Source organism: Patagioenas fasciata, chromosome 14 (genome assembly GCF_037038585.1).
Source record: "Patagioenas fasciata isolate bPatFas1 chromosome 14, bPatFas1.hap1, whole genome shotgun sequence".
In the NCBI taxonomy this organism is placed as follows: Eukaryota; Metazoa; Chordata; class Aves; order Columbiformes; family Columbidae; genus Patagioenas; species Patagioenas fasciata.
This window is the reverse complement of record NC_092533.1, coordinates 14,442,131-14,462,423: the sequence shown is the minus strand read 5'-3', so window position 1 is coordinate 14,462,423 and position 20,293 is coordinate 14,442,131. Positions and strand designations below refer to the sequence as shown.

At 39.8% G+C, this 20,293-nt stretch overlaps 1 protein-coding gene across 15 annotated transcripts in view; it reads right to left on the bottom strand.

The window, feature by feature from the left end:
* TENM2 (teneurin transmembrane protein 2) overlaps nt 1-20,293 on the bottom strand; it is a 629,416-nt gene that overhangs the window by 335,335 nt on the left and 273,788 nt on the right. The window contains exon 1 of one of the 15 annotated variants that reach the window (XM_071814813.1): nt 8,296-8,349. The exons of 12 other annotated variants lie outside the window; for them this stretch is intronic. The gene's annotated coding sequence lies outside the window, so the exon portion shown is untranslated. Of the gene's footprint in view, nt 1-8,295; nt 8,350-20,293 lie in introns of those variants that run through there. 2 more of the 15 variants (XM_071814811.1, XM_071814812.1) reach the window with 2 other exon arrangements.

The following is a 20,293-nucleotide window of genomic DNA, read 5'->3' as shown; positions in this document are numbered from 1 at the left end:
TCCCGAGTTAGAAGGGACCCACAAGGCTCATGGAGTCCAGCTCCTGTCCCTGCACAGGACACCCCACAGGTCACCCCGTGTGCCTGAGGACGTTGCCCATTCTCTTCTTGAACACTGTCAGATTGGGGCCCTGACACCTCCCTGGGAGCCTGTTCAGTGTCCAGCACCTCTGGGTGAAGAACCTTTTCTTCATGTCCAACTGACCCTCCCCAGCACACCTCCTGCCATTCCCTCAGGTGGTATCACTGGTCACCAGGGAGAACAGATCGGTGCCTGTCCCTCCTCCTCCCCTTGTGAGGAAGCTGTAGACCACAGCGAGGTCTTCCCTCAGTCTCCTCCAGGTATAAAGAATTCTTCATGCCTGCAAGCTGTCCCAAACCCCACACTTATTGCTAAATTTGTGATTGCTTCAGTGTTTCACTTCTTATTTTTTGTCCCCCAGGCACTGGCAATACAATTGTATAAATATGGATCAATTAAAATCAGATTCCCACTAATCTTCTCGAGCAACTTTCATCACATGAGCTTCAGAGTAAAACTTACCATAAGCAGAAAAATATTCATAAGAACACTGGCCTTTTCAACCACTCTCCACGTGTGTATCAATACAGCATGAGCCTGACCTAGCAAAAGAGCATTTTGTGTGATGGTTTACATCAAGTATTTCTCCTTGCTTGTTGGTGTAAGGAATCTAATCAAAGCAGTGTAGCTGCTTTAAATGCCTCCTGTTTTTCTCCACCAGAGATGAAAGAAATAAACACCGTCTGAAAACGTGGTGGTACAGGAGGAGAAAGGACAAACAAAGATGCAGGTGTCCACTTACTGCAAATTTTTCCATAGTATTATTAGTAAATACTCTAATGAAAATGTCTAGCTACCTTTAAAAAAGAAAAAAGTCCAAAGCTCATATAAGAAGCCCACTCTGACTATGCACTTAACGTAACAATAACAATTAGGGAAGAGACCTTTCCCATTTCATTTTCTATTTTCCTACCCATATCGGTAAACTGCTTTTCTCATGGAAGTCTTGATAAGCAGCATCCAAGTATCTTACAACGGACTAGATTATATTCACTACATCAATTTTCAAAAAATGCAAACACATATATATATACTTCTAGAAGTGTTTAATCATTCTCACAGGCTTATCTACACATTCGCAATGCAATCAAACCCCTGTGTTCACATCCAAGGTCAACAAAAGGCTTGAAAACATCAGTGCAGTTTGTTTTCATCAAAGAAACAAGATCATGTGGCCAAAATTAAGCATAAGTTTACACACTATACTAAATAAATCATTTTCTACAATAACTGACCTAGAGTTGGGACTAAAAACGTTTGGACACTAAACTGCTTGAGTCCTGACGGTTCCAGCAAGCAAAGCAAGTTATTCTCCTATGGAATTAACTTATTCTATAAATCAGCCACATTTCCATAAGACAGGCTAAGTCTCTGACTAACATGAATGCAAAACCTGTATTTTACTCCTGTTAAACGTGCTCCCACTTAAGCTTCCTCAAGCAGTACTCCAGTAGCATACAGGCACCACACCGTAAAACATAACAAAATAGCTACACTATTAAATGTACTAGTAATGTCATTTTGTGCAGAGACACAAATAACTGATTTCCAACCCGTTTTTCACACTTTCACCATTACAGAGAAAACAACTAATCAGAGCTTCCTCTCAGTCCTACCTGAGGAAGCCAAGTCAAGTTTAATCACAGAAAACCTCTTGATACCTTAATTCTCTACCCTACTAGAAAACTGGATCATTCTGTTTGCTTCAGGTCTGGGATTTCATTGGCCTACACGCAAACGCACACTCTATGTCTGTGACATAGAACTTGCATCATAAGAGAACAGGGAAGAGCATTCAGCACATTGCACTGGTTCAATGATGATGAACCCCCCACCTCACAACACCCTGCCAGGAAAATGCATCAACAGGTTTGTCTACAACACGGAACGTCACAACGGAAAATTATGAAGAAATAAAGCGGTAAAAGGCTACAAAAGTACTCAGGTGTACTAAAGGGACTACTGCCCAGAAATACTTATTGACTACATATGCTTTGGAGTTAAATGAAAGCCTCTGGCTATGTAAAAAGAGCTGATGATCATTGTCTCTTACCAATACTCTTCTGTATTTTACATCGAGCAAAGACTCTTCCCTTGCCAATTATCTAGTTGGATAGCATGGACAAAGAACTAATTTTTCCAATCTTTTGTTTCTGTATCAGACATGAAGAAAGACTCTGAAAGAAGCTTTTTTTTCCCCAGTTATATCAGTTGCCTTGATAAAACATACCACGTTTCCCCCTACAAACCTTGTTTCAATAACACCTTTGGATCTTTCTCCTACACCACAACCATTATAAAAGCAGAACAGCCCTGTGAAGCTCTTCATCCCTCCCCAACCACCATTCCCTCGACTGTGATCTGTTCACTGCTCAGAGGAAAGACTACAGAGGAGCACAAGGGCTAGAACAGACGCAGAGCATACAAGAAAATCCCTTGTGTCTTATCTTGTCTACACTTAACTTCCCAGTGTCCAATTTACAACCAGAAATGAAATCGTTATGGTAAAAGAAGTGTCACGACCAGACATAATTTTATTGGTGAGAGGAATAAGTTAAAGACATTGCACAAGCATAAGCTACATGTAACATCCTGGCAGCGTGAAGGAAAACGTGGTGCTCTTGAAGGTATGAATTATAAAATCACCTAAATAATGCTTTTTGAGCATAACCAAATACATGTGATAGCACCATTATAACTTAAAATTGTTTATGACCTCCACTTGGTCCAAACACTACAACCTTACTCACTGTATGCATAGCTGAACTAATTTATCTATGACTGCTGGTGTTACATGACAGAATAAATAGCCAAGTGTCATACGAAGCAAACAAAGAGAAAACATTATACCAGCAGAAGCTTCTTCAGTGGAAGCAGCTTGTAACGTGGCTCTGAGTCATACAGATTTCTTAATGGCTACTGAAAACCATCTTGGATTCTTATCATTGTCACCTCAGTAAGTGATAACAACTAATACCTAAGTTGTTACTTGTTGATACAGTTAATTTTTAGCTTTCTCTGTATCGTGTTAATATATTACGAAATTAGTAATTCCATGAATTAATAGAAATCAATACTTTCATAAATTTTGCTTGACAGAAGAACTGAAATACAAGATAATCTAACTACTAATTCCAAAGGACATGTAATTCCCCTCTCCCAAGACTGTATTTATTTGTAAAGCCACAGAGGAGCATGTATTAAAAAGACATTTAAAAATTCAGATTCCTGTTATACCAATTTTTACTACTGTCTTCCTGGTACATTTCTGTTTAGAATTTTTGCTCCAGCTGTAGCTCTGAATACAGTCACACAAGCTCAGGCCTTCTAACACAGTCATCAGATCGGTGCATCAAACAACTCCTGAAGCATCTTCCACAGAAGACTTACATTTTTTTATAACAGCAGTACACCGATTACCTTCACCTGTGCCTGAACAGCAGCCAGTTCATGTGAACCACCTGTGCCTCAATTAACATCAGGGATGGAAAGATTAACTTACCTACAAGGTACAGGTATGCCTGCCACGATTTCTCCCTATGCCATGGGCTGAGAGCTCCTCCACGCTCTACAGACAAATTCTGCTTGCAAAGACAAAGGCCGGTTTCCCGGAGAGAGCTGTACGGCTCGTAAAGGGCCTTTTTCACTACTGGATAATTTAAGTTCTCTACATGAAGTACAAATCTACACTGAGTCAACACAGTACATAGTTTCACAGAGTGCACAATTTATTTTAGAGTACTGGCAACACACTTAAAAACTGAACAAAGCCTAATTTTACTGCCCAGTCCTCTGAATTAATATGCAACGTTCCTGCCTTAAGTATACCCTTGAGCATTTGGTACTTCTCTGAGCCACAGCTTTGAAGATGTGTTGGTTTCCTATGCACTAACTTGACCTATATTCAGGCTGACTTCTATTCTGAGATAATTTCTGCTGTGAATTCAATTCCAGATGCTATATGCACTGCTTTGCTACATCTATGATACAGATGCTGCAAAGCAGAAGGATGTCAACAAATTAAAAGGCCACTGCTGTCATTCTCTAATGACTGGGGCTTGTCAAAAACCATGCCTTTTTATGAGCTGATGTGGGCACAAGTGTATTTCCTTGAAAGTATGGAAGCACAGAACTAAGCCTAGAAACCTCTCTAAATTATACGTTGTTATGCCAGGGGCCAGAGCCCTGCTGACTTGTCTGGAGCTGAGCATGATCTGTGCCTTGTACCAAGGACGCCAAAAACCCTTTCAAATGGGGAAGGCTTCCTTAAGACAGGACAATAAGTCTGTAAGAGATGACCAAAAATGAAGGGGAGGGGGAGTAGGGAAATGACCAACCAACCCACCCACCCACAAAAACAAAGTTCCAAGATTAAAACACCACTAATATATCTTACATTTGTAGTGCAAAGGTCTCACACAAATAGGTCTTACCCTTCCAGACAATTCATTAAACGTTTCAAACCGTTTCATGTAATGATCAAGTGAAATAATCACATACTATAACAGAACACTTATCTCATGAAACAAAATTGTAAAGCTCTCTAAGTCTACCAGAAAAGACCCCTGGAGAATTCCAAAGACTTCCATTCCTGCAGTTTTATGAGACACCCACAATGCACAGTTGACTTTACACCAACAGTTACCACATCAGAAATAAGAAACAGAGGAGAGACTGGTATACAAGTAATGCCATAACAACAGTATAGCAAAACAACCGCACAATCCCTACTTGCTGCCTGCATATGGGCAGAGTCCTACTTATGAGTCGAGAGGTTTTTCTGTTAAACATTTTCATGCTTTATCTCTACTGTGACTCAAGCAAATGAGAACATAAGAAAAACGGTGGGTGGTTTCAAAATGTCTGTTTTACTACCTGCCTGTTGTGGTTCAGAATATAGAGTAAAATTCCACCAAGGCGGCTTGAGATGGCACATAGGAGCACCCTTAAACACATTTCTTGGCATGCCATCAGCTCTCATCAGCCACAGAATACTGGTTTTGATGAGCCTTTGGTATGAACCAGAACAGCTGTACCTGTCTTTACGCCGTCACACCACTGACAGAGAATGCACAGAAAAGCAAATGACTACAAAAAATCTGGTAACTGTAAAGCACTGATTAGAATATTGAGAACAGCAAGAACTTGACACGATTGACTCTTGAGAACTTTAAGACATAGCATTTTAAGTAAATTGTTAAAAAGTGACAAAAATGTTTAAAAAATTATATGTACATTAAAAGGTTCTAGAAAAAGCAAAGATGACATTGCATTAGAAATTATTAAAATGAGAAAAAAAAACATTAAATGCACATTTTACTTCTGGTTTTAAGACAACAGTTTCACGGTTCTGAAATGCAACCAGATCACATGAATAGCAAGATGTGGATTTTAAAAATATCCATAAGTAATAAGTTGCTGTATTTAAAAATAATTAAAATAAAAAGAATATGGAATATTTTTTCCTGTATATATTTTTTTTCCTTTAGAATCTACAGGTTTTGATTCTTTGGAAACTCAGCTGAGACTGTCCTTTCTTCCACCTGACTAAAAGCACTGGTGAACTATCTGGCTATTATTTGAAATGTTCTTCAACTTTATGAAGACAGAGATATTGGAGCAAACGCTTTCCAATAAACAGTTTCTGACAAAGCGAAAAAAGTGGTTAACAAAAAACAAAGGTTAACTATTTTTACTTTTAATATTTTTTCAGCCAACCAGTGTGTTACATCCATTGTCATTTTTTCACGTTCTCTGCCCTGCAACAATCACAGAAGCAATTCAAAACTTATCAGTCAACTATCTTTTACAATAATCAGATTCTTACTTGTGAAATCTGGAATAAAACGGTACGATTTAAGATTCTGAATACCTAAAACCAAGTCTGTGGAAGGCACCAGAAATAGATATGAACTACGCTATACAAGGTGAGGAAGTCACCACACATGTTTCCCAAAAAGTACTTGTCCTAATGCACAACACCAAATGCATGACATTTAAGGGGTGCTATCCTGGGTGGAGGGGGAAAAGAGAGGTTACCTTATAAATGCACAGATTGTTCAATAACCTCCACTTCCTCCTTCCCTGAGCCTCCTGATTTCTCTTTTAAGGGCTTTAACAATACACTTCTTCTCCCTGTGACTCAGTAGCCCCGTGTGTGAGCAGAACACAGAGATACCAGCTGATTTGTAAGGGTACTCTGAAAACCGCTGTTGAAGAGATCAGGCAGGGGTATCAACACAGGAAAACAAACAACTTCTTTTAGCTTTATTTTTTCTTCCCAAAATATCCCCTTTTTCTCCATTAAAACTGTGCTTATTGACCTCAATGGGAAAACACGTTGACCCCTGATGGAATTCTATACAACCTCACTCCTTATTTGTGATAGATTTTTCTGGTGATTAAGGTTTCAAAATATCTATAACAATACAAAGCGACACTATGGTGTTGTGATGGTTTTTTTTTAGTATAAAGGATATGACTGCAGTCATGCAATGCCTAAGTCATAAAGGATGTTTTAAACATTCTAGGTGACACTACAGTGATAAGCAGGGCAACAGTTTTTGTCTCAACTCTAATAGATTTTCTGTTAACCAAGTTCACAGAGCATTAATTGACATTAACCAATACATGTTCACAACAAAGAAAAAAAAAAGGTGTGAAGAAACATAGAGTACTGTCAATTCCATTTTTAAAATGCTTCTCAGTTTGCTAAGTATTAGTCAAAGCCCTTCTACCATTGTAGGTCGCGACTGATTCAAGGCCTAAGTGGTTCCTGCACATTTCTGGTATTCATCACAATGGAAACGGTTCTTTATGCTTATCAAAAAGTCCTTTAAGAGCAATGAAAGGGTGTTATCGAAATACTTTTAACATCTGCTGATGTTTGAAGCTCACAATGCAAAATAAGTGTATACCATAAAGGCACCAGGAAGAAAATGTTAGTCTAGGATAAGTCACCTGATACTAAAGACTCACATGCATTTCCCTTACATACATTATTGAAATAACCTCCACGCAAAATCAATTCGCCCCTCTGGAGTGAGGTGCCACCCTCGGGTAATTCCGAACGTGAGCAAACGCGCCACCCATCTCAGGGCGCACGAAGCAGCGCTGGGAGCCCCGGGCTGCGGGGGAGCCACGCCCGCCCACCCCGACCCTCCTTCCCTTCGATGGAAGGGACACCGGCGACATGAGGGACACCGGGGCCACCGCCGCCCGTGAGGAGGCTGCGCACGGCTGCCCGGGCCCCGCGCGGGGACAAGCACCGAGCAACCTCTTCGACCGAGATGAAGCACGCCCAGATGCACTGGAAGACTCACCTCTACAGCGGGTAACAACGACCGAGCCTGCCAAACTAGAGTTGCACTAATCGCTAAGTCCATGATGCACGTACAAGTTTTGCTATGACACCCGATATTTACCAAAACAGGAAGTTAAGAAGATGTAGTGCTCAAGCTACTCAGCTACAAGCAATGCTTTGCCTCCCAAACCATTAAAACTGAATTTAACACAGCTTGTACAGGTGGCATCTATACAGGGGTCTGGAAAGCTGGAGGTTTCACACTAGATTACTTTCAGCTGTAACGCAGCGCTCACTGCAACATCGAAACGCTTGTAAAGCGGAGTCTCTCCGCAAAAAGGTGCTCGACCCAAAAGCTCGCGGCCCACCCGCCCGGCCGTCCCGGGAGCCCCGGCAGCCAGTACCGCCCGCACCACCCCGCCCGCCCGAATTCACTGTCTCTTTAAACAGGGAGAGAAGAAAGGGGAAAAAAAATCCTGACTTTTGCTGTGGGGTTTTTTCTTTCTTTTTTTCTCTTTGTTTTTTTTGGGGGGCTTTGGGGGAGGGCTGGGGTGAGTCGGAAGAAGGCGGTTTAGTCGCTTTTTCTTTCTAACTCGGACTCAGAGAGGATGCAAGAAAAGCCTCGCTCCTGAGAAAAGCCCCAACCCTCCGCGAGGCGGGAGCAACCGGCCGGGAGCGGAGCCGCCCTCCACTCCCCGCCCCGCAGCGCGGCGGCCCGGCCGCCACCGCCCTCCGGGAGCGCCGGCCCCACCTCGGCGATACGGCCACCGGGGAAAAGCCCCGCGGGGCCTCGGCCCCATCCTGCTGCTGCTGCTGCTGCTGTCGCGGAACAGCCCGTGGGGAGCGGGCGGCTCCCCCCCCAACCGCGCTCGCCCCCTCCGGGCCGCCCCGCGCCCCCCATGCGTACACACCTGCGGGCGGGAGCCCCGTGCGCCGCCACTGCCTTTCCCTTTCCTTTCCCCGTCGCCGGCTGGCGCCGCGTCGCGGGGGCGGGAGAAGCGGGGACGTCCCCGCCGCCTCCCCGCACCCCCCGCGGGGCCCAGCCCGGGCGGCGGTTGGGCAGGAGCCGAGGGGCGGCGGCTGCCAGCAGCCTCCTGCCCAGCGGCACCTGCGGAGCGGGGGCGGGCGGCGCTGACCCTGCCCAGGTGTCCCTGCCATCGGGGGAGGTGTTTGCTCTCGCTCGGGCCAGCGGCCTCACACAGCTGAAGGAAGGAAAGCTAACGGGGGGCAGGTGTCAGCGCTGCCCCAAGATAGCCTGGAAGGGGGTTTCCAGCTCCGAGGTTTTCTTTGCAACAAGAAAAAACGAACAATCCTGTACCACGAGAAGGTGGTATGAAGATGCCCAAGCACATTCTGGGTGGCTGCCTGGCACACTCGTTAGATGGACTCAAGTAACATTTGGGCACCAGGGAGCACATTATACATCTGTGTGACGCTGGGCCTGAAATGCAGACAAACTGTGTGAACCTTTCAGGATGGCCCTTCCAGGGAAAAGGGAGAGAGAAGAGCAGTATTTGAAATAAACCAGAACTGACAATGTCTGAACGCAGAAAGAGCTCCAGAAAGAAGAGAGCAGAGCATTCCTTCAGATACCAGTTGCAGCTGTGATGTGTGAGGAATACCTGAACAGCTCGGCAGCACTCGCTGATCAAAAAGAGATGCCAAAGGGCTAACACTAATGGCAATCCTGTCTAGCCAGAGTCATCAGCATGACAAGGCTGATGCTGTAGGTGCCTGCAGAAACAGATCTTTTATTTTCTTAGAGAGCCAGGTAGAGACTGTGGGCTTTGCTCATGCATAAAAACCAAAATTAGCACAGCTGATAGCTGCTAGTAATGTGAACAATTAAGGTGTATAGTTTTCACCTTAGATTAACAATTTTAAACACAAGATTCCAGTGAGTTTTTAACTGCACCACTGCTGAATGAAAGAAACCCTAATTTATACAAGTCCAATCAGAAATGAAGGCTTTAAGTTATAATCAAAATCAAACCTTACTAAAATTTAGTTGCCCTGTTAGTCATCTAGTTGTAATTCTGCAAAACCAAAAAAAAACCCCCACTAAAAAGCACACAAAAAATAGTAGAAAACTGAACAACAGAGGGAGACAGGGGCACACAGAATCAGAACATGTTCCAAAGAACAAAGAGCGAACATGGAAATGTTTTGCTCTGCCTACAAAGACCTCACTCAATCTTTGAGTCTTTAAGCAAAGCATTTAGAGTCTTACCTCAGCCACTTCCCTTATGGCCTCAAAGTACATGGAAGTTATTTCCTCAGTTGTATCTTTCATACTTTTGCATATGCGTATTCTTAACATGCTACATCCATCCACTGTACACCGATGAGCCTTAGGCGTATGGGCCATATGGGGCAGGAGTGTGTGAACGCACATTGACAATGCATCACCTATATGTTCCTAGGAAGGGACCATTATTCTACGCAGTAGAATTAAAAAAACAAAACAAAACCCCCATAACAACCCTTATTGGAAAAGGTAGAAATGAGAGCCCCAACTGCACTTCCAGCCCTCAGTCTGTCTGCACAGGTGACAGATGCTGCTGACTCCCACACCACCAGTCATCGAGTGGAATGGGAGGTTGCATTTATTTCATTTATTAAGTGGATAATGACTCCATATGCTGCAGCCAAACAACAGATAAAAATTATAATGTACAGGCCAAATAACTTCCTTGGATTCTAGACACATTACTATGCATAATTCCCTTCTTAATGGTTATAAACAGACCAGAGCAATATACAAAAATAACAGTCTACACAGCAGCATGATTACAATCAACTATGTATGACATTTCTGTGCCATTTGGGTTAACTTTCAGCAACATTCTGACAAAGCTTTGCATTTCTCAGGTCATATCTTGCTTCACTAATATTATTTCAAAGTAGAAAACAACACTTAAGGCCACAACTACTAATACAGTTGTAGAAATCATCCCAAACACACCAAATATTTTTTTTAATTTGCAATAGGCACCCAAAAAAACCCACAGGGCTAGTGCTGAAAAGTTATTTCTGGTGTGATGACTAGAAAATAAAATGTAAACAATAATATTGCTGTTGTTCAGACAAGTCACACCGAACTCCTGGGAGTCAGTGTGTTAGAGCATGCAAAATCCATGCCCGAAAGAGAGCTTTGGAGATCAAATCACATCTCAGTTTGCGATTCACTCCTGGAACTTGGGAAAGACAATTATCTTGGATGTGGTCAATTTTTTCTGTTTATGTAAGGGTGGTAATGATACCTCACAGGACCCATTTAAGGGTTTAATAACTAATGTTTACACAAAATTTTGAAGTTGTTAATTATGATTATTTAGCTGTATTAACCTAATACATATGTAAGAAAACAATATTAATGTATTCCCAAGGATGATTATGATCATAATTATTATTAATGCTGCATGAACAAGTGCAATCGTTCCTCACCAAGGCATGATGTTTGTCTGACGTTCCGGGTACCCCACAGCCAAGACACAGCAACTCTGCACATTGCTCTGGCCAGCTTAAAAAGCCGTAACGCATTGAAACTATGCTAGAAAAGAAATGCTGGAAGGAAACTACGCTGGCAAACCCAGTTCTGAAACACCTTTAAAAGTCCCATTTACAATCAACCTGAACCAGCACACTTGGTACGGTCTTCTTCAAAATAGGGCAAGGTTTTATTCTAGGAAATATGAATATATTAAGCAAGTGAATAATTGAGAAGACTTTAGAAGGCTCTAGGAAAAGAAAAATCCTGTAAACAAGATTGAGCAACAAGTCTTTGAAAGAATCCTTTTGTTCCCAGCACAATGCTCCCAAAATCTCCTTCTTCAGAACAGTATTCATTTAGAAGAAAAAAAAGAAAAGGAAGAGATAGATAAAGGAAATGCCAAGAAACCACTTTAAGGAAAAGACACTTTAAAATCATTTTCTTATTCTTCAGATATTTTGTAGCTATGTCTGGAGGTACATTGACCACACTTCTAAGCACGGGAGGTTCTTGGGCTTTACTGTTTGCATGGTTTTCACCCTAGCTGAAATAGCATTTCCTAACATGGCCAGCACAATTTTGTAGCCAGCAGAAAACAAACAAACATCACACACACACACAAAACAACAACAAAAAACCACAACATTTATTGGTCTGCCAGTAGCTAAAGGACAGCATATCCTATATGGTCTGTCCTGGTGCTTATGGGCAGCCAAGCGTTACAAACAGCTATACCTCTTCAGTGCAGCGTGCAGATCAGAACACACCTAACTCCAGCTGCACTAACGGTGTCAGCTGCGGTCAGGAGTGCTGCGCTCTTCTCAGTTTCAAGTTGGGCAGAACCCCACGCATCCATTTCCCAGAAGAGCTGCCAGAAGAGCCAGCCATCTGTCCATCTGTCCATCTGTCCCTGGGCAGCAGCACCCTCTGCACAGGTGGGAGGAGTGTGAGGAGGAGGCTGCAGCCGAAGGCTGATGAGGGGAAGGTGAGAGACAGGGCAGGGCGGCAGTCCCAGCCCAGCCCAGGAGCACAGCAAATAAAACTACATTTCCTTGTATTAAGCAGTGTAGAAAAAATCCTGTTAATATCTGGACTTCTTGCTGCTATAGTGGACTTCCAGTATAGCCCTGAGGCTGTGACAATTATTATGACTTTTACTAAAGATTATAGCCAATCTACCTCTGCCCAGAAAAAGCAATGCTCATGGTTCAGCTTGTCACAGTTCATTGCAACTAAATATATCAACACTTTAACATTATTATATATTCAAAGTATTTTATGACTCTTAAACAGACACAATAGCAATAATAAAGAGGAAAAAATAACTTCTAGTGTCTATAACAAAGAGCAATGGCTTTAGAAACCAAACATTAACACTGGTACATTTCTTACCCTGTCTCTCTGAGACAATTTGCTTCCCTGTCAGTCCTTCCTGGAAATGTTCAGTCATAAGGGTGAGAAGGGGACACCTGTGAAGGGTACAGGAGAGCCAAGCCTGCTGCTGCCTGGGGATGCTCAGGTCTGGGTTGGTTGGTCTTTTTTCCTTTTTCTTTGTTCCTATGTGCCAAAAATCCTAAACTGCTGTATGCTCACTGAAGCCAAAGGGGCTCTAGCAACGTACACTAGTTCACAATGCACTCTTAAAAGCCGTCTTTTTTTTTTTCCTCCTCTGATACTGGCACCATTTATCTCGCTGTAACCAAGTCTTTACTAGAGTAAACTTGTTTATAAACTCTCCCCAAAGCCTCAAAACAGTTTCTGCAGCCTGTTACACACATAGCCTATTTCTCAAAGCAAAACCAAAATAACTAGCTTTGAAAAAACCCAACACTCTAATTAACATGTATGTATTTTGGCTGCAGTCAGTAGTAAGAAACGCAGCTTACTGTAAGGCAAACTACGATTAAACATATTCATGGCATTCAACATATTAAAATTAGATGACAAATCTAAGATAAAAGTGACATTTAAGTGAATGATTTCCACAGTCTATGTCCCCATATGTTCTCAATGTTCAAATGCTGTCTCTCTGAAAATATCATACTGACATGGAAGCCCACAGAGATTCCTTTCGGGGCACTTAAAAGTTTACTATTAATAACTAATGAAATACAGTGACTTATTGCAATGTTTTTATACAACGCTTTTCCTGCTTTGAAATTAAATCCAAAACTACCCTGTGAATGAGCAACACAAGATCCTCCCTGAAGGGCTGTCGTGGTGTGGGTGACACAGTTCTTGTCTCCCCAGGGGTGGAATATGTCACATCCTCAGTTCTTCCAATCTCGCCCGTCTACAAAGCTACTGACTGTTCCCAGAGCAAAATATCTCATATTCACACATGCTTTTTATGTGCTATGAGACTAACAAAAGCAAAGCAAAACAAAAATGCATTTTTCAAGCATACATAAATCAAAACGTGAAAGTAGAAGATATGTATACAAATAAATCCATCTGAAAGAAAAAATTCCAACAGCTCTAACACTGGACTTCTAGTGTGTCTATTAGAAAATACAGCAAAGCAAGCAGTCAATTTAGGTTTCACTGACTTAGCGGCAGCAGCCCCATTGACTTTAATGAGGGCAGGATTTCACTATGAATTTAATCTGGAAAAATCGCAGTAGTGTTCTTGCAGGACAGGGCAGGGCAGCCTCTACATGATTGAAAGGGGCACATAAAAGCGTTCCAAGTGTGCCGCTGAGACACACAGGACACGTTTTGACGGAATGAGAATCCAGCACAATGCAGCACTTTCTAGTGCATTGAAGGCTTTTTTCCTTTGGTCATTATTAGGATCTATTATTACTGGGTTTTATTACAATTATACATAATTGTAATTGATAACATGTTATTATATCCTCCTCTATGTGAGAAGTAATGAATGTTCTAAATTAAGCAAAGAAACAAACTTGTAGGTGAATGCAGGGTTGTTCACGCTGTGATTTATCGCAGGGAATTATTTCTCACCCTATGGACTGTTTTAAGACAGAAGGCTGGGTGCCGTTTCCTATGTTTTTTTTACCAAAATTAACATTAGAAGTTTGGGGTTTGTTTTTGTTTGAAACACAAAGTAGAGAGGGACCCAACACGTTAAAAAGTAACAAAGTTCTATTTGATTTATTTAGACTTTCAAGAGTAATCATTTAAGTATGTACATTTTCCAGTAGTTCGTAGGTAGTACAGGTCTGGGAAAGCTGCAGCATAGGTGCAGCTCACTCAACCATCTGCTGCTTTCCTTAAGTAACCCATTATACAAAAAAATAAATATCTTGTGACAGATTGTTTTGACAGCTAAAAAAGATGTAAATTTTCTGAATGTATTTGACTGAAAGGCAAAAATGTTAGATAGATGTTAATTTAACAGATGTCTAGTTTTGCATCATCAGCCTGAAACAAGCAATTTCAAGCAAGTCTCCTTGCTGTATCACAACACGAAATCCTACGAATTCCATACGGATATGCCTTCCACAAACTTCAAATGAGCCATTCTCATTCAAAGGGAGGGAAAATTGTTGTGAGAAGATGGTACCACCTGGCTGTAATTCTGATCAAGCAAGTAAACACATCCAGGGATAATAAAACTTATACACTATCTACATTACAGTCTGGAATAATATAACGTTATTTGAGACTACATGTTAAAAGGATTATTTTACATGAGAGAAATAAATTAGATGGTCTCTTAAAACCCCACGCACATTCTTGCAAATCTAATTATCATATGAGTAAATAAGAACCTAGGATTTTTTTTTTTTTTTAATTTAAGATGTGCAAAGCTTTGTATGTTGAGTGTATTGTCATACTCCACATATATCTGCAACAGAGTTTATTTCTGGTTTTGGATTGGTTGTAGAAGAAACTGCAATAACTATAGCTTAACTGAAGCTGTTGTTGCTAGCAGAGTTTCCTACAATCTTAGGAAGCTTTGGGATTCAATCATCATCATCAAAACCATTCTGATGGTTTCACGACTTCAACGGGTTATAAAAGAAGTTTATCAGTGAGAAATTGTTCTAAAAATAGCACGACGCAGTTGGCTATATCCATTTTGGATTTCACAAGTGCCACAACTGTTCCGTGCATTTTTATCTTGAATTTGCATACAGTGTTATTGTTCTCATTTTACAGAAGAGGAGACAGCAAATAAAGAGATTGAATTACGTGGGAGATCAGTAACTACTTACTACTGATTTAGAAAAGATCCTGATCCTAACATTCCACTGACGAGCTTGAAAATCTGCTGCTGAAATATAACGTGTGTTTGCTAATGCTACCTGATCTCTAAATAAAGAGGATCAACCATATTTACCTACTTGATAGGACTATTAGGAAACAAATGTAATTCGTGAAAGGGTACTTAAAATTATGCTCTCTGATTTATATGCTTACATAAACTGCATTTATCTGTTCTAGTTGTGATCTACCTATTGCAGCAAGCCAATATATTTGTGAAACTGAATCCAGACTTAAAATCTGCAGATTTAAAAATGGAAAACATGCCTCCCCAGGCAAAACATTCAGTTGCTCCAGATTCTTTCTGAAGTTTACACCTTTTACTAAGTAGCCGTCTTTATTTCATAACCCTGACTCAATTTTAATATTTTATTTTATTTTTTAAATAAGCACTTGAGTTGCATCCTTTTGGTTTTCTGTTAAATGGGAATATGTCCCATTTTGTGATTAAGAAATAATATGGCAACACATAATTTCTACAAGCTGAAAAATATTAATGATAACGCAAAGATTTCTGGAAAACAAAATTAAATAGTTTATGTCTAAAATTTTTTATTTGGTTTTAACATAAACAGCGTAGAAAAATTTGAAGTACATTCAGATTAGTCAAAGAAAACTTTCTCAAGAATCAAAACGGAAAAGTTGAGTGAAGGCAATGAAATGTCTCTCCTTGGTGAAACCACATCACAAAGTGATTTTGAAATGTATGGAAATGCTTTCACAAAGCCTTTATTTTACAACAGAGGAAGGTTAAAAACCCAAGGAGACTACAAGCTAAAAAGTCGGAAATACAGTAAATAAAGAACATAAAAGAACCTCTTGGCCTACATATCTTGAACGTGGTATGGCACTACATCAAGCACAAAATGTCGTCTCTTTTTTTTAGTGCATCTTTACAAAAGGAAAGAAAAAAATGGAATAAAATGTGGAGATGAAGTTTTTCCCTAAGTAGTAAATCATCACGGGATAGCAAGAATCTGCTTATGATTAATAGTTATGATCTGGTCATTGTTGCTTTATATACACATCTTTGATTTTTGACCACACTAATTAGGCTGTGTGGAAATACAATCAAATGTTTGAGAAAGATATCAAAGACCTGCAAAACCTCTCATCAATTGATGTTTACGAGCTTGATTCCACCTGCTTAACTTGCCGAAAATCTTCTTACAATTACTAAAAACCACTATTAATGAAGGTACTCTTTATTATTCTTTTTGCTTTAACTAGTATAATGATTCAACAATACCGACTCTTCGTTTTGCTTGATATTCTGCTACATAAAATCAATACAGAACAATAAATCCCTGTAAATGTAGCACATCTCATCGTGGGTCAGAAAAAAATATTTGGCTTAAATTAAAACAACCCCCCTTGCTCCTGGATTGACACAAATTAAAAGCTGGCACAGAACAAGGGATCAATGGAGGCGTTTCTAGAGACCCTTTGAAGAGCAGATAACAGCAGCGGGGCCGTATCCCCATTGCCCATGGCGGGGGTTACTCGTGCATTTTCATTGACATGTCAATTACTTGGAAGGGCAGCAGAAATAAAGCCTAAGGGTGTTGAGTTATAAATTAGGACACTCAAGTTGATGGAGAGATTAGCTCAGTCTTTGAGGAAAGAAAACAGAGTCCTATAGAATACCCACTATCAACAGATTCTTCTTTGACCTCGGAGCAGTGTTTTAGCACAGACGTTCTCCAAAATATGACACAATTCTTGTCCTAACAGACATGCCATGCTCTGAGAAACATGGGGAATTAAAGAAAAATAAGACTCCCTCCAAGTTTAAACAAAAAAGTAAACCCTCAACCCAACAAAAACAAAAAATTCAACACAAGACAAGCCTCCTGTGGTGTATTTTTCCATATATCTACTAAATTTAACCTAAACACACATAATAAAAAACCGTTCAAAATGCTAAAATGCATTATGTATTCTATTGTTATTTAGCAATGCCTGACCAACTACAGCCTTGAAAACAAGGAAAAACCTGTAAAGCGAGATTGTTTACCTCAACCTAGCAGTGTACGCTTTAATATTTTAGTAAAGTTCAGAATTTCTAGTGCAGATGATATGGGAGTGAGGACAAGTGACTAGAGCAACAAAGTGGAGTTTGGAAAAGTAGGCTGTGTTCTCAAATTCGCTTCAAGTCAGTTGCCTCCCTCTTCCTCAAGGTTCTCGTCTGTAAATGAAGATAAACCTTTCCTATAGAAACACTTTGCAACCAACTGATTACAAGCTGCATGCAATAGCTAATGATTATTGTCAACAGTAGCTGCAATCAGAAAAGCAATAATATATGAAAAACTGCCCTATACAAACTATTTGTGCAGCGTTTTGATACTGAAAAAGATGTGCTGATATGCCCCCTGAAGGTCTAAGGAACATCAAGAGACCACACCGGTGTAAACCAGCCTGTTTCCAATAATGCTGTTAAACCACACATAGGAGCTTGCTAAAACACACTCAGTGTTCCATTTGCACAGATTCAATGCAGAGAAATACCGTCTCCTAAATAAGCTTCATTTTCCAGAGTTCTCTTCCTGAACTTGGAACTTTTTGCAATGTTTTTACTAAGTCCTCACACAGTCTTTATTATCTAAGCACCATGTTCCATGCTTACATTTTCAATTGCATGTTTAAAAAACCACAGTTGCACTCAGCGACCCACAATTTAGGAATACACAGTGGTTTTAAAAAGAGGCTAAGACAGAAAACAAAATAAAACAAAAATCCCTGAAATTAAGAGTTCACCGGGATTGAATTCAGGGAACAAACACTTTGCTCTGCAGTACAATGGATAAGATTGTTTTAAAGCTGCCACTTGATCTAACAGTTGATAGTCACTTCTCCCGTGGTATGGCAGGTGTTGTTGGCCTACTGATGACTTTATTAAGACACCTGGGACACAGGGGTAAACCCCATGCAGATCTGGCTGCCAGAACACAAGAAAAAAAAGAAAAGAAGGGGCATCCAGCTTTTATGCTATTTATTTATATTTATTTTCCACTCAGCTCCTCCAACAAAATAGACTACTCCATTCCTCTAGCATTTAGGAACCAGATTCTGGATATTATGACAAGCCAATATTGTGGAAATCTTGCATCATTTGGAGGAAACATTCTGCTGAAGACAGTTGAAACTTCACTACAAGCCATTTCCACTGAAATGGAAATCAATTTAGTGGAGAGCACAGATGAATTGCTTTTTTCTCTATCCATCTAAAAGCTACGTTTTGAACCCCCATTATCTTTAAAATTAAACTGATAGTAAACAGTTACTGAAAAATGTTTATGAATATGAATTAGAAGGCACCCAGATTCCATACAGACTTCTCATTTTCAGAAAGTTGAGCAAAAAGAGTTGCATTATCAAATTCAATAGAATCAAAAAAGACTATATCTTCAGTCCACCAGCACTTCATAATACTTTGTTGCATATTTAAAGAGTATACTAGTATTTTATCCCTAACATTATTGTCATACATTTCTTACAGTATAGTTACTTTCCAAATTGGGCTCCAGCTTATATTATTTTAGGGTGAACTTCACAGTGTTGCCAAAGCAAACTACGAAAACAAGGAATGAAAAATAGCTGGGTTTATTTCCTCCTTCACATTTGTAATTTGGATCCTGACAGAAGCACAATGCTATACACTGAGCACTATCCATGTTTCTAGCTAGAATGCATTTATCCGCTCTGTGACAAAATTACTAGCAAGGTAGATTTTGTTTATATAAAATTCATGTCTCCCATAAAAAGAAAATGCAAAATAAACTCCACATAACTTAATAATTAACTAGCGTAACAAGAAACTTATCAACATGACATACTTGAACTATAAAACTTCAAAATGGTAGATTTCCTATAGCATTTTGATTATTCCATCCTTAGCTGTACTGTGTGTTCACCTGATTTAGGGTAGATATAGTTATCTACTTTGTAAATAGGAACATTACAGATAGTTTTTCACCTGGAACGTAAAAACAAATCAAACTAATATTACATTCTGTTCTCTCAAATGAATTTCCCAGCATCTGCAGAAGTTTCAAAATACCTATATTTTAAGCTTTCTGGATCTTTCCTCACTCTTTATCAATAAAGTCATTTCTCCACCCCCAATTAGTGGAGCTTAATTTTGCTTTTTATTTTAATTCACACAGTTCTGAGAAAAATAAAAGTTAAAGTTACTGTACCTTAACAAATGTACCTAAAGTGGCACTATTTTTGCATGCATGAAAGCTCAAAGCCTCAACAACTCCCATGAGCGATTACTCTTCTAACACTAATTAGATATTTGCTAATTAGTGTCTGATGTGTGAAATGAAAAACATTTTGAAGCTGCAATGGATAGGGTCTAGAAAGATAGCAACGCTATCCCAATTCCCTTTTTCCTGTTATCATATTTCATAAATATTAATAAGATCACATGATACTACCCCTTCTATCTTTCTGAAAGAAGTCTATTGTTTGGTATAATAGGGCTGTGTCAATATTTTACATTTAGTGTAAAGCACTCAATGGAGGGAAGTGTTTTCTCTCAATGTTAAAGAGATGTCACATTTCATGCATCATTTTTATGCTGAATTAACTGGTCCCTCTTTATAATAGTTTATCTTTGTTGCACTGAAACGAAGAATGCAAAATAGCACTGAATAATCCTTTACATTTCTGAATAATCTTGCTAAATTTATCTCATTTCAAATGTATGTGCAATAAAATATACATGATAAAGAGTTTTTTTCTTAAGCAGATACTAAGAACATCAAATTAGTGCCTCTGCTGGTCATTTCCAGGGAAGGCTTTGGCATCTTAGAATAGTTGAAATGTAATAGTGTCTTGAAAAGTAACTTGTATTTTTATACTACAGGTTTGAACGACGTCTATCTTTGATCATGCATAGAAAATTGTTCCAAACTTCCAGGGAGAGTTAACAGTGTTGTTTAATGACACAAAACTATTTATCAGAATATTAATATTTAGATCCAAGAATGAGTTTCAAAGAAAAGAAAATCATTAAGGTGGCACAGGTGAATAATTTCAGATGAGGAAGATGATTCTGAACACGAATACCAAAGTGGTGTTTTGTTGTAACTGCTCACCTGTATTTCCTGGCTGTATCACAAATGATATCTAATCACAAGACTGATAATGAAATTTTAATAGTAGTTAAGCAT